At 34.1% G+C, this 11,902-nt stretch overlaps 1 protein-coding gene across 2 annotated transcripts in view; it reads right to left on the reverse strand.

Annotated features, from left to right (window-relative positions):
* The window catches only part of LOC123550549 (steroid 17-alpha-hydroxylase/17,20 lyase-like), a 41,618-nt gene extending 33,911 nt beyond the window's left edge, over nucleotides 1–7,707 (reverse strand). The window contains exon 1 of one of the 2 annotated variants that reach the window (XM_053524960.1): nucleotides 7,532–7,691. The gene's annotated coding sequence lies outside the window, so the exon portion shown is untranslated. Of the gene's footprint in view, nucleotides 1–7,531 lie in introns of both variants that reach the window. The other variant, XM_053524961.1, reaches the window with a different exon arrangement.
* Between the last annotated feature and the right edge of the window lie 4,195 nt (nucleotides 7,708–11,902).

The raw sequence follows: 11,902 nt of genomic DNA on the forward strand, positions 1-11,902 counted from the left end.
AAAGGTTGAATACAATTCTTTTGTGTTTGTATACCTCCCTCACAGATTATTTACCCCACCGAGTGGTTGGAATTTATAGGATTGGATTTGTGAACTAACTGCGCGTCAATAAGTTTAAAATCCATTTTAAAATGGATTGACTTCTTATCATTCAATTTCAATCATCTAACATTTGTTGTATTCAGTTTACGCAGTAACGGGTATATAAGGTATGAGCGTCATCAATTGTTTAATTTAGGAAAAATCCCTGTACTTTATATTGATAACTTCCCTATACAGTTCGAATCGACATGTATCACGAAAGCATTATTTAAGAAAATTTAGATCAAATATGATAGAACTTTTATTCGGGCATGCATTGCGCCAAATGGTAGGTCGTCGTGCTCCTTTGTTTATATACGCCAGGACCGAAATGGAAATACGTCTTTTGCAAGAATTTAATTTGGGCGAAAATGATGAAGAGTTATTCTGCAAAGTGAATAACCAACTCACCAATCAAGACAGTTGTACAATGTGACATTTCGGTTTTAACATGCGATTAAGTAAAGTATTTGATAAAAATTTGAAAGCGCTGTTTCTAGATGCATACATCGGCGTGACGTCAACATAATAAGCATTGCTGGCCATATTAGAATTTGTTATAATGACAGATCGGAAATCAAATGTATTTATAGATTAACAGCAATACCATTTCTCAATCATATAAACAGCTGCTCTTATATAATTGTTCGATTTATTGAGGGTAAATGTATGAACAATAATATATATCACTAGTTTGTAAGGTGAAAAGAACTTAACAATATTATCCCCACATTAAGTATTGGTAGGCATCATTTCGTCTGTCCATCATAACATTGGTGTAAGATCAAAGGGTACGCTCTTTACACAGAAAACTTTTGGTGTGTTTGTATTGCTTGATTATAACTTACTATACCGATGAAGTGTAGATGTTCTTAATAGAGAAAGTTTGACCCTTTTCAATCATCCAGCTCTCTCTCTCTCTCTCTCTCTCTCTTTCTCTCTCTTTCTCTTTCTCTCTCTTTTCATGGTTAACTTTCAGTTTGTAAGCAAACGTCGTAACTTTAACTGGCTGAATAATTGTGTAAATGTTTGATCTTTTGTTTCGTTTGATGATATTTTTACGTCAAGATTTATCACTAGTCTGAAAAAATATGTTCTTTCACTAAAACCTGTTTACAAAGACTACATGTACTTCTGGTAGAGCTAAAATGGCCTTGATTTACAGCTAGTCTTTAGGGATTTCTATACGTTGCAAATAAACCTTGGGACGTCTGCAGCCGGGTGATTATGGTCGCTGACTTTGGGTCAATTGCCTCTCACCGCCTTGGGTATAAATTCTCACTTGGGGTGTTAAGTTATTTTAGAAGACATAAAGCTTGCTTACGACCAATTATTCATTCTGCTAAGATGCCCACCCGTGTCTAAACTAATGCTTTGATGACAATCTGGGGTCTTTTTCAATTAAAAAGTTAGAGGCCGCCATATGACCTATAATTGTGTCGGTGTGACATTTAACCTAACAGAAATAATAGGACGCAGGTGCCCCATTCCTGTCATTGTTCTTGGTTTCATGACTCTATGTGGAATATTTTTAAAGATATATGCAATACAAACTTTTAAACACTTCAAGTGTTTTTTCTTTCACTAAGTGAAAGACCATAACACTGGCCTAGCTGAGTGAAATCCAAAAAAAAAGAAAAGAAAAGAAGACAGTGTGCATAACTTCAGACATGCTATACAACAATCATGTAATAATTCATAACTAAGGCCAAGTACATTTTGAGATATATTGGACACAAACTTGTATGCCCTTTATGCATATTTTTGACAATGAAGGGCCAAAAGTCTGGTAACACTGACAGAAATCTAGAACACAATTCCAGGTGCACAGCTTCATATGTTGAATGATATTAGTATGATATTCATGACCCTAGGTCAAACACTTTTTGAGATATTTGCGACACAAACCTGTCATGTATATTTTTGGATAAATCAAGGGCCATAACGTTGGACTGGCTAAATGATACCGTTGGCAATTCTCCGAGTGTATAATTTCACATGATGAATATTTTTCCTATAATGAATCATAATCATACGTAATATACTTTTAAAGATACATGCAATTTATATACATTTTTATTATGCATATTTTTGACTTAGTCAAAGGCCATAACTCTGGTCTGGCTGTATCAGATCCCAAGTAAAACACCTGAATAACAATCCTGTAACGTTTGATGACTCTGGGTCAGGTACCTTTAGAGACATGCATGACGCAAACTCTTATGGACGGACGAACAAGAGTAAAGCCAAGTGTCCCCTCCTTTACTAGCTACAAGCAAATGTCTAAATATCAGTGAAGTTCTGTAAAACAATGAATGTATTATTGGTGACATTTTGGCAATGAATAAACAATTATACTGAAAACAAAATCTGGATTGTTCTGGATTCAGCATTTAAGTTGTGTGTGTGTGTGGTGGGGGGGGGGGGGGGGGTTGTAAACGCTGCCAACTGGGTAATTTCGTATGAATACATACCAACGTACTGGGGATACGCCGCGAACCGGGGAATTCCGCAGTTCATTTTAACAATACCACGTTATTCCTGACCTTCAAATTAGTCATCTCTCGAAATTTGAGCTTATTCTGAGCGATAGAAATTTATTCCCCGGTACGCCGGTTCTGGTCATACACATATCTCACACACAATCAGAATTTTACAACAGTGTGTATCTTTCGCCATTTACTGCAGTTCCCAAGTTTACCTGTATACAACTCGTAGTACATACACACAAAGGTTGAAATTATTTTCACTAATTTAACATACGTTTTCGTCATTATAAGCTTATGAGTGAAAAGTTTATGTTGATTAATTTATTAATTACCAATTAAATATCTTTTAACGTTCACAAGACTGTATTATATATTTATGTTACCGCATATATTTTCCGGTTTATTGTGTTATGCGCTTTTATTTCTATATTAATGACTTGATTTGACAATATTAATGTTTAACTGAGAATATTATAATACACAGGAACACTACTCAAAATATACATTTTATGTATATTCATCACATTGAACAAACTTTCAACTTCAGGCGCGGTGCTGAAATATACTAATTCCTGTTGAATTACCGTGCTGCATTTGAAAAAATAAATGTAGCATTACCTCCAAAGATGTTCATATAATCAGCTCATAATGCAATTACCTATGTAAGTTCAACAGTAATTAATACAGCAAAGCCAGAGAATTTTAATACAGTTTCATTATTTGTAAAAAAAAAGAACAACAACATTTGTACATTAACTTATTGATATAATTTACTACACATAAAAAAAAAGCATAAGAGGATCTGACTCCAGTACGTTTAAAATACTGATTAAGAACACGTGAAAATTATAAAACCTATATCATACAGTAGCTAACTCATGCAATTATCTTAACACAGGATTTTCATGCTATTTTCGCGCTGATTTTGTTCAGCAATCGCAATGTGTTGAAATCAATGATGTAAAAATGTTTCAACAAAGCATATAGGCTCATATACATGTCAGAAATTATTGTATTGTACGAAATAGGTATAAGTATAGATATGGCATACAGTTATCTGAGCGTGATGTTATTGTTTTAGGGTTGTTTTTTTTTCTACTCCAGGGCCGTTAAAGTTAAACTTGATCAAAACTGAGTTTTAAGAAATTTTGTTTGATGGAGCACTATAAAGTTGGGCATGGTGCTCACTGCTTCAAGTAGACACCGTTGTTTATATGACTGAAAAATTGTTAAAAAGAAGTTAAACCGGACACACACACCTTAGAAAGCTTTCAGAGAGATAACGACATTCTTCAGTTTTGCATAATGATTTATTCAGTTACTTGGACAAAGTTCAGGCGAAAAATTCTTGGCATATACTTTCAATACTGATATTAAACAAGTTTGCAAAAAGTAGCATCATATATTTGGTTATTGTACAGAATCAGAGACTTTTAACAGTATCATATCGAACTTTGTTTTATAAAGTACATATTTAAAAAAAACCTGGATTACTGGAAAAACGTCTACATTTAACACAAACAAAATTATATTACTACAAAAACGGGTCTGTAGCTCTGTTTTTATTAATGAATTTTAAGGTTTTGATCAAAATTTGAAATTAATGATAATTTAAGATTTGATAAGCGTCTTTTTTCCAGAAGGCACGTTTTCTGTATAAAGTGTCAACTGGTTTACATACTTATATAAATGAAATATTTCTGCAAAAGCACACATCCTGAACTGTATTTATTATACCTCACTTTTGTCTACAATGGTAAAATCCCATTACCCGAAAAAGAGATATTTTGACTATCAGAAACATTTTCAACCTTTTCGACACGTGACCAAGCGAAAGTGACTGTCAGGTCATGTGACCGCGCTGATATTTTGAATGTCATATAAGGGCAAATAACTGCTTCGGTTTTTTAGCCATATGATTGCCTCCCTTGTACACATTGTCGTACTGTAATGACGTCGCTATTCAATGTGTACACAACTGATTACCGCGCTAAAGATGAAACTGTTGAATTTATTAAATGAATCAAAAACATTTTAAAAACTTTTATGTGTTTAGTTTTGTTCGGTATAATAAAATAAATACCATATGGCAGCGTGTGTGACATTGATATTGTCAACCCTCGGAACAGAATGTCACCACTCGGCTTTCGCCTCGGGTGACATTCTGCCCTTGGGTTGACAATATCAATGTCACACACGCTGCCATATGGTATTTATATAATATCAAATACAAACTGTGAACTATTTAAAGATAGTCTTTTATATTCCGGGCAAATTGTATTGAATTGTTTGCCAAAAGAAATCAAAACCTAATTTTCATTACCATGTTTTAAATTTAACTGTATAAAATTGATCGATGGATGAACGGATTTTAATGCTAACTCCATTTCATATCTTGTTTTATGCATACATAATTTCTCTGATTTCTGTTAAATATTTGCTACTATATATATACTATGTTTATTTCCGTCTCTTCTATATATGTACAAATCATAATATATACAATAAAAGCATTCCTAAAGCACAGTATATAGCCGCATTTTATAAAATAGATAAAAGAGACTGTGATAAGTGCACCCCAACACAATTACAAATGTACTCTTAAAACAGCAGATGTAAGAAACTTTTAAAATAACATAGAATTAACATGGAAAACATTCGCCAGCACTTACAGAAGTCAAATAGTAAAGAATACTTATATTAAGTTGAAGCCACTGGTTTCCATGTTAATTCTATGAAATAAGAAATTTACATAGAAAAAATACATATGACGCTATAAAATGTTAAGGCAGGTTTTGGCAGACAACCTTATCATACTTAGATTAGTAAACAGGAATACCAGCTTATCATGTTTAGACATGTTTGTAAAATTACTATCAATGCTTACAGCTTTGTTAAACTGTTTACTTTGATCAAAATACTCTTCATTCTAATCCAAAGAGGGCCCCAAAGAAGAATATGTTAGGTAACTGGGACCGCTATAAAGCAAGAATGTACTGACTTACTTACTTACGTAACTGACCAACACTGTTTAACTGACCAACACAGATCAAGACATTTCCCTTTTCGCCGACACACTAACACGGCATAATTAGGAATGCCATAGAACACATAGATACCAACTGTGACTGTTTCTACCCGTAATAAATATGCCATTGTTATTTTTGTAATACAGAACTACGGCAAGTCATTCGTCGCTGACGAAGATCTCTTAACTGTACAATTCATCATGTAATTAACTAAATTGACAATCCAGCTTTTATTTCATCATGTCACATTTTAAGGGTTATGACGTTCTATGTGTGTGTTTTTCGCAAGACTTGAGTTTCACTTGAAGTGTGTGGTATTTCTATCTAATACAGTACATGATGGCACCATTTACCGGGAGGTTGAACCACTATATGCAGCCCGTCTGGGCGTACCAGATGTTTAAAGCACTGGTATTGGCAATAGGGGTAAAACGACCTCAAGGGTGGGGGTGCGGTCATGGCTGTTTGTTACAATAAGGCTGTAAATATTATCATTGTTCATTTATGATATTGTTGTAATAACTATTATTTTTTATTATTATGTACAACGCCATTGAATATATCATTTATAAAAAAGGCGTTTAATCAAATTGTTCAGTTTCAGTTTTGTGGTTGCATATGTCATGTTTTGTTATTTTCCTACATATCTGCGATGTGTCACATGTTTAATTGTAAAGCGCCTTTGAACGTATATTCCATATGAAAAGGGCGCTCAACAAATCTGGTATTATAATAATAATAATGCAAGGGCATTTATCTTTAGTTTTGACAGTGCATATATATGCTTTACTGGTATATACAGCATTGAAATATTCTTTTTTTTTCGGAAAAAGAAATGTAATATAATCATTAGGATACGAAAGTGTTTATTAAAACAACAACAATACCAAATGCATTTAAAATACCTTCATTTCACTAATGCTTGATCCAAAAAATCCGAAGTCAGACGCTCATTGCACGTGTCGGAAGTACATCTTGTTTTCATTCGATAGTATATATCTCATTCGGTACATCGCATGTTGCCGTAGAGGGATCGATCCCGATTTTCGTCGCTTGCAAGAAATTACAATTTATATGCAAAAATTTTCATTGCCGTAGCGACTACTGAGGCAACTTGCCATGGTCATTTTTAATTTTTTCTGCCGCCTCTGCCTCGGTGGTTTTTTTTTTTTTTTTTTGCAAGGCCACTATTTTTGGTATCCAAGTTTTGTTTTGCCTTTGCTGTATGAATTACCAGCCGTTCTTCAAAAAATTGATCTCGGTTTGGTAAGTATTATTCGAATAGAAGTGTTATAAAATCTATGGAACAAACTATAACATATATCTACGACGTCACAGCTGTGTGACGTATGTGAGATATGTCAGTATCGAACTACCGTTGTTCAAAGTGCGCATTTCAAATAAGTGTTTTCAATATTCCCAAGGCTCAGCATCATCCGAATATACCAACCTGTACAGGTCACTCCCGGGTGCGTAGCGTGGAACACTCACTGCTGATTGCGCTAAATAACATTTGCAATTAAAGCCTAAAAATGGGGGATAAAAGATCGAGAGAAGCAAAGATCAGGCGAGGCCGGTGTTTGCGCATATATTAGTAAACTGTATTACTGTAGATTTGTAAATTTCGGAAGTAAATACAGGGCTGTTGCTTGACTAATTTGTTTGATCTTAAATACCACATACCTCAATCTCCTCCCCTCAATAAAAACTGTTACAAATCATTGCGCAAATTATTGCATCTATTTCGGACTCCTACTTACGAGGTCATGTTAAAAAAATATATAAGATTTCTATTTTTCAGTCGTTCAATTTTAAAAAATGCTCCACTTTTTAACGCTATTTATAAGCCAATTCAGCGAGTGACAAAACATTCGGTTTCATATGCAAATCTGAAACTATGGGATACGGTCAAAATAAATGTTTTGTATTTACCTTATGCAGATTTTGGTACTCCTAATCCTGCAGCTTAGTAAATATTACACAATTGTCATTCATATAATAATCGCGCACCTTAATTTTACTGTAAATGTTCACCGTGCTCAAAAGTAGATGATACCATACTGGTTTATGTCAAGATAAGTTTTACCATTATTGCAAGAAGTGGATGACAGAAAACATAATTTGATATCCTTTCATGATCCTTTCAACATTCAGACACGCCAATGAAGAAATTTTAGTAATCTTCAAAAGATTTATCAGATATAATGGCGGTCAAAATATGTTTACTGTGTAAAAAATTCAGTGTATCATATCAGATACATTTGTATCATAATCGAAACATTGCGGCTAAATGCAAAAAAAAAAAAAAAAAAAGAATTTACAATACAATGAAAAAATTGCTTTAAAAAGTAAATAGCGAAATGAATGCCGCGAAGAAAGTATTTTGCGTTTCAGTTGCTTGGATCACATTACTGTGTTATATGCACATAAGCTGCAGCGTCATTGCATTTGTAAAACAAAATGAGAGAAAAAAGCTGTTGACAGCTGCTTTCTAATGATATTAAGAGACAAAACTTCTTGTTACACGTTTATACTTACCATTCTTTCAAAATTGCACGGGTATTTTATACTAATAAAAAGTTATGATACTAGAACAGCTGCTTAATTAATACCTGCGGTGGCCGCTACGGCAGGATGTAATGTATACCTGTATCGCAGTTTAACATTACATGTGTGACAAAAAGTCTCTTTGAATCTTTATTTCATCTTACACCTCATCTCTTCAGTCTTTAAATTTTATTTATTGAATTTCTGTTGTTTATATATATATTCGAAAAATGACTATATGTCTGTGCGTATGTTAGTATGCTGAGTTACCTGCCATCCATGTGCATTATAGATCTACTCCGGTCATACTGGCCAGTCGCTTTCCGAAGAAGCTACAAGTATATTTCTTTTCCCAGAATCTTCACCCTTGGGGAGATTCAACTGACCTGCACAAAGAGAAGTGGATTCCCATTTTTCACATCCTCCCGCTGAATAGTTTCAGAATTAGTTGCGCTACGCCTTGACCCCGTATATATGTAATAAAATAGGCGTGTTAAAACGTACCAAATAGCTATTACCAAACATTCACCTGGATTGCATTTTGCATTCGTTTAACATTCGGATCCCGAATTGAAATTCGCGCTCTTTGCGTCGTCTTTTCGTACTTGGGCACTTACAACCGGTGCAAAAAAAAATCCACAAGAAAAGTTTACATCCTACGTTTTCTCGCGATTTTATGTTTAATTTCCTACAATATAAATTCATTTTTTCCCAAACCAAATCTGAAATTAAAGCATGGTTTAGATTAAAAAAGGAAGAAAAACGACGATTTTGTTGGTGCCAAAAGCAAAATCACTTGAAACTTAATTATCATTTTAGTTTATATCATATGTATTTCATTTTATCAAAGGGACAACGGTGTGGCTTATTTTCACTAATTTTAAAGAATATTAAGCGCTAAGTTGTTGTTGAAGCGTTATATGCAGACAATAGGTAATGCCGCGGGGTTATGTGGTTTCATGATCAATTGATTAAACTTCATTTATGCTGTAATCATCAATTAATATCTATTTGAATGTTCTTTTTAACTTCATGAGGTTTAATTCTAAGTTAACGCCACAAATAATGCATTGATGATTTGATACGCATTTTGCACTTATCTCTGTTGTGAGTGAAAGAAGCCTTTTTTAGAGAAAACAAATGTCCTTTTCAGCATGAGAGCAACATTAGACGGAACTTTATAGGGAAAATGGTTTGAACATTTTTACATTTAATTCTACTTGAATGAGCTTCATCAAGAAATATATTATACATACACCTCCAAAAAAGTAGGTCTTGTTACCTCCATCGCAAGAGAGACACATTACAAACGAACCACAAATCGGTATAAGTACCCGGGGTAGATCGTGGTGTTAGAGGGTAATGTTTATTCCTTTTAATTATAACAAAATTATAACAAAAGAGCAACAAAGTGTGTCTTTACCAAATATCCTACTTTCTTGGGGGTGGGGTGGTCCCCCACAAACCCTCCTATGGGGGAGTGTGGGACACAACCTCCCTAACTAACCCCTCTGACTGTCGCCACTTTGCCTTACCACTCAAATACCCAACAACCATGAACAACGCGCGTACTCAATTGCCTCGGTAAAATTTAGTCTCTCGCTACGGCCATGAAAATGAAGGGACACCGTATCATTGCGGAGTTTGAATGAACGATTCCCCGATTTTTATTTCCTGTTTCCACATATTGAATCTGGAATTTTACTTTGCAAATAAGTGCGAACGTTTTTTCTAAGAAAATCTAGTTTTCGTTAGCCTACTATCGGAGAGAAAAACGCAAATAAAAATAAATGCTTTGTCACTGTCATTCTTCCTGATTAAGGGTTATGTGTTTGTATCAGTTCTATCTTATTCAAATTAATTAGCTACATACTTCTATTGTTTTCGTCTTAACTTTAACACATATTTGCCTTTGACAATGTATAAAATGTATATATAATAATACACATTTCAAATGCTGGAACACAACAATGAAATATTACCCCGATTGGGAGATAATCCCAGTGAGTTGTCTGTTTGTTTTGTTTTTTGTTTTTTTTTGTTTTGTTTTTGTTTTGTTTATTTTGCATGATTTCCTTCATCCGAATGTTTTTATAAGAATCACTAATATGTTTTGACTGTTAATTCTGTCTTTGGAACGAGTAGAATTGAAGCAAAAATGAATTGTCTGCTTAGCACAAATTTGTGAATGCCTAATGAAAATATTTAGTTAAAACATGAACAAGGAACTAAAATATACAATATTACTTAATATCGAAGTTCAACAGTTGCTGAAGGCAATGAAAAGTGATTTAAACATAAAATTGATACAACCAGATACTGTTTTGTGCTTTATTGTGTATCTGTATCATGTGTCTGGTTTGTTATTCGATTGTTCTATGTCTTTTCATAAACAGTTATTTTAATGTTAGCTTTTGATATAGACAACTTTGATTGAATGTCGAATATTAACGTACTACATGTACGAAAATACCAAATATAGAACTTCCTCTATTGACTAACCGCCTCTAGCTGTGTTCGGGTGGTTAGAATCGCTGACTTAAAATCAGTCTAATCTTTCACTAATCAAGAAGCATGAGTTCGATCCCTGCTACCGACAGCTTGATTATATTGTACTAGTATTTGATTTTTCCAGAAACGATTTTTTGGGTAAACTGCCCCCCTGACATAACTGAAATACTGTTTAAAAATGGCGTAAAATCCGTCAAATCAAATTAAATCCCTTGATTGACTTTTCTCATATATATGATATGTAACAGGAGCTTCCGCATACACCATTTTAATAGCTAGTTCCTCGTTTCAACTATACACACACACCCGTTTAGTTATACACTTGTACCTCATTTAGTCTTTACACTAATTCCCCGTTTTCTTGAAACACACGAGTACGCATTTCGTCTATACACAAACACCCGGTTTGTTACACATTCACCTCAGTTGGTTTAAACACAAAATTCCCCGTTTTGAATGTGAAAAATCGTATTGCTTATTAATTGAAGATAGGTTTAATCTAAAGTCTCGGATAATTTAAAGATGATAAGTATGACTTGATAGAAATATGATAACTGTAGCTACAGTAATAAAGAAGTTCCCAGTTGGTAACTTTATAACTTACATTCCCGACTGGTAGCGTTTACAAGTATGCGTGTGTGTGTGTGTGTGTGTGTGTGTGTGCGTGTGCGTGTGCGTGTGCGTGTGCGTGTGCGTGTGCAAACGAAGCCAACCGGGTAATTTCGTATGAATACACACCAACAAACCGGGGATACGCCGCGAACCGGCGAATTCCCCAGTTCAATCTCACAATACCACGTTAATCCTGACCTTAAGATTAGTCACCTCTCGAAATTTGAGCCTATTCTGAGCGATAAAAATTTAATCCCCGGTTTGCAGGTTCTGGTCATACACATATCTTGCACACAATTAGAACTTTACCAGAGTGTGTATCCTTCGCTAATTTCTGCAGTTCCCCAGTTAACCTGTATACAACTCGTAGTACATACACACCAAGGTTTAAATCATTATCACTGATTTAATACATGTTTTCGTCATTTTAAGCTCATGGGTGAAATAAAAATGTTGATCATTAATTAATTCCCGATTATATATGTTTTCACCTTCACAAAACGATATTATATATCTATGTTTCCGAATATATTGTCCGGCTTATCGTTACACCATTTTGCTGTTATTGCTATGTTAATAAAATGATTTATAATAGAAATATTAAATTGAGAATATTATAATATTCAGGAGCAT

This window comes from Mercenaria mercenaria, chromosome 15 (genome assembly GCF_021730395.1).
Source record: "Mercenaria mercenaria strain notata chromosome 15, MADL_Memer_1, whole genome shotgun sequence".
NCBI lineage: Eukaryota > Metazoa > Mollusca > Bivalvia > Venerida > Veneridae > Mercenaria > Mercenaria mercenaria.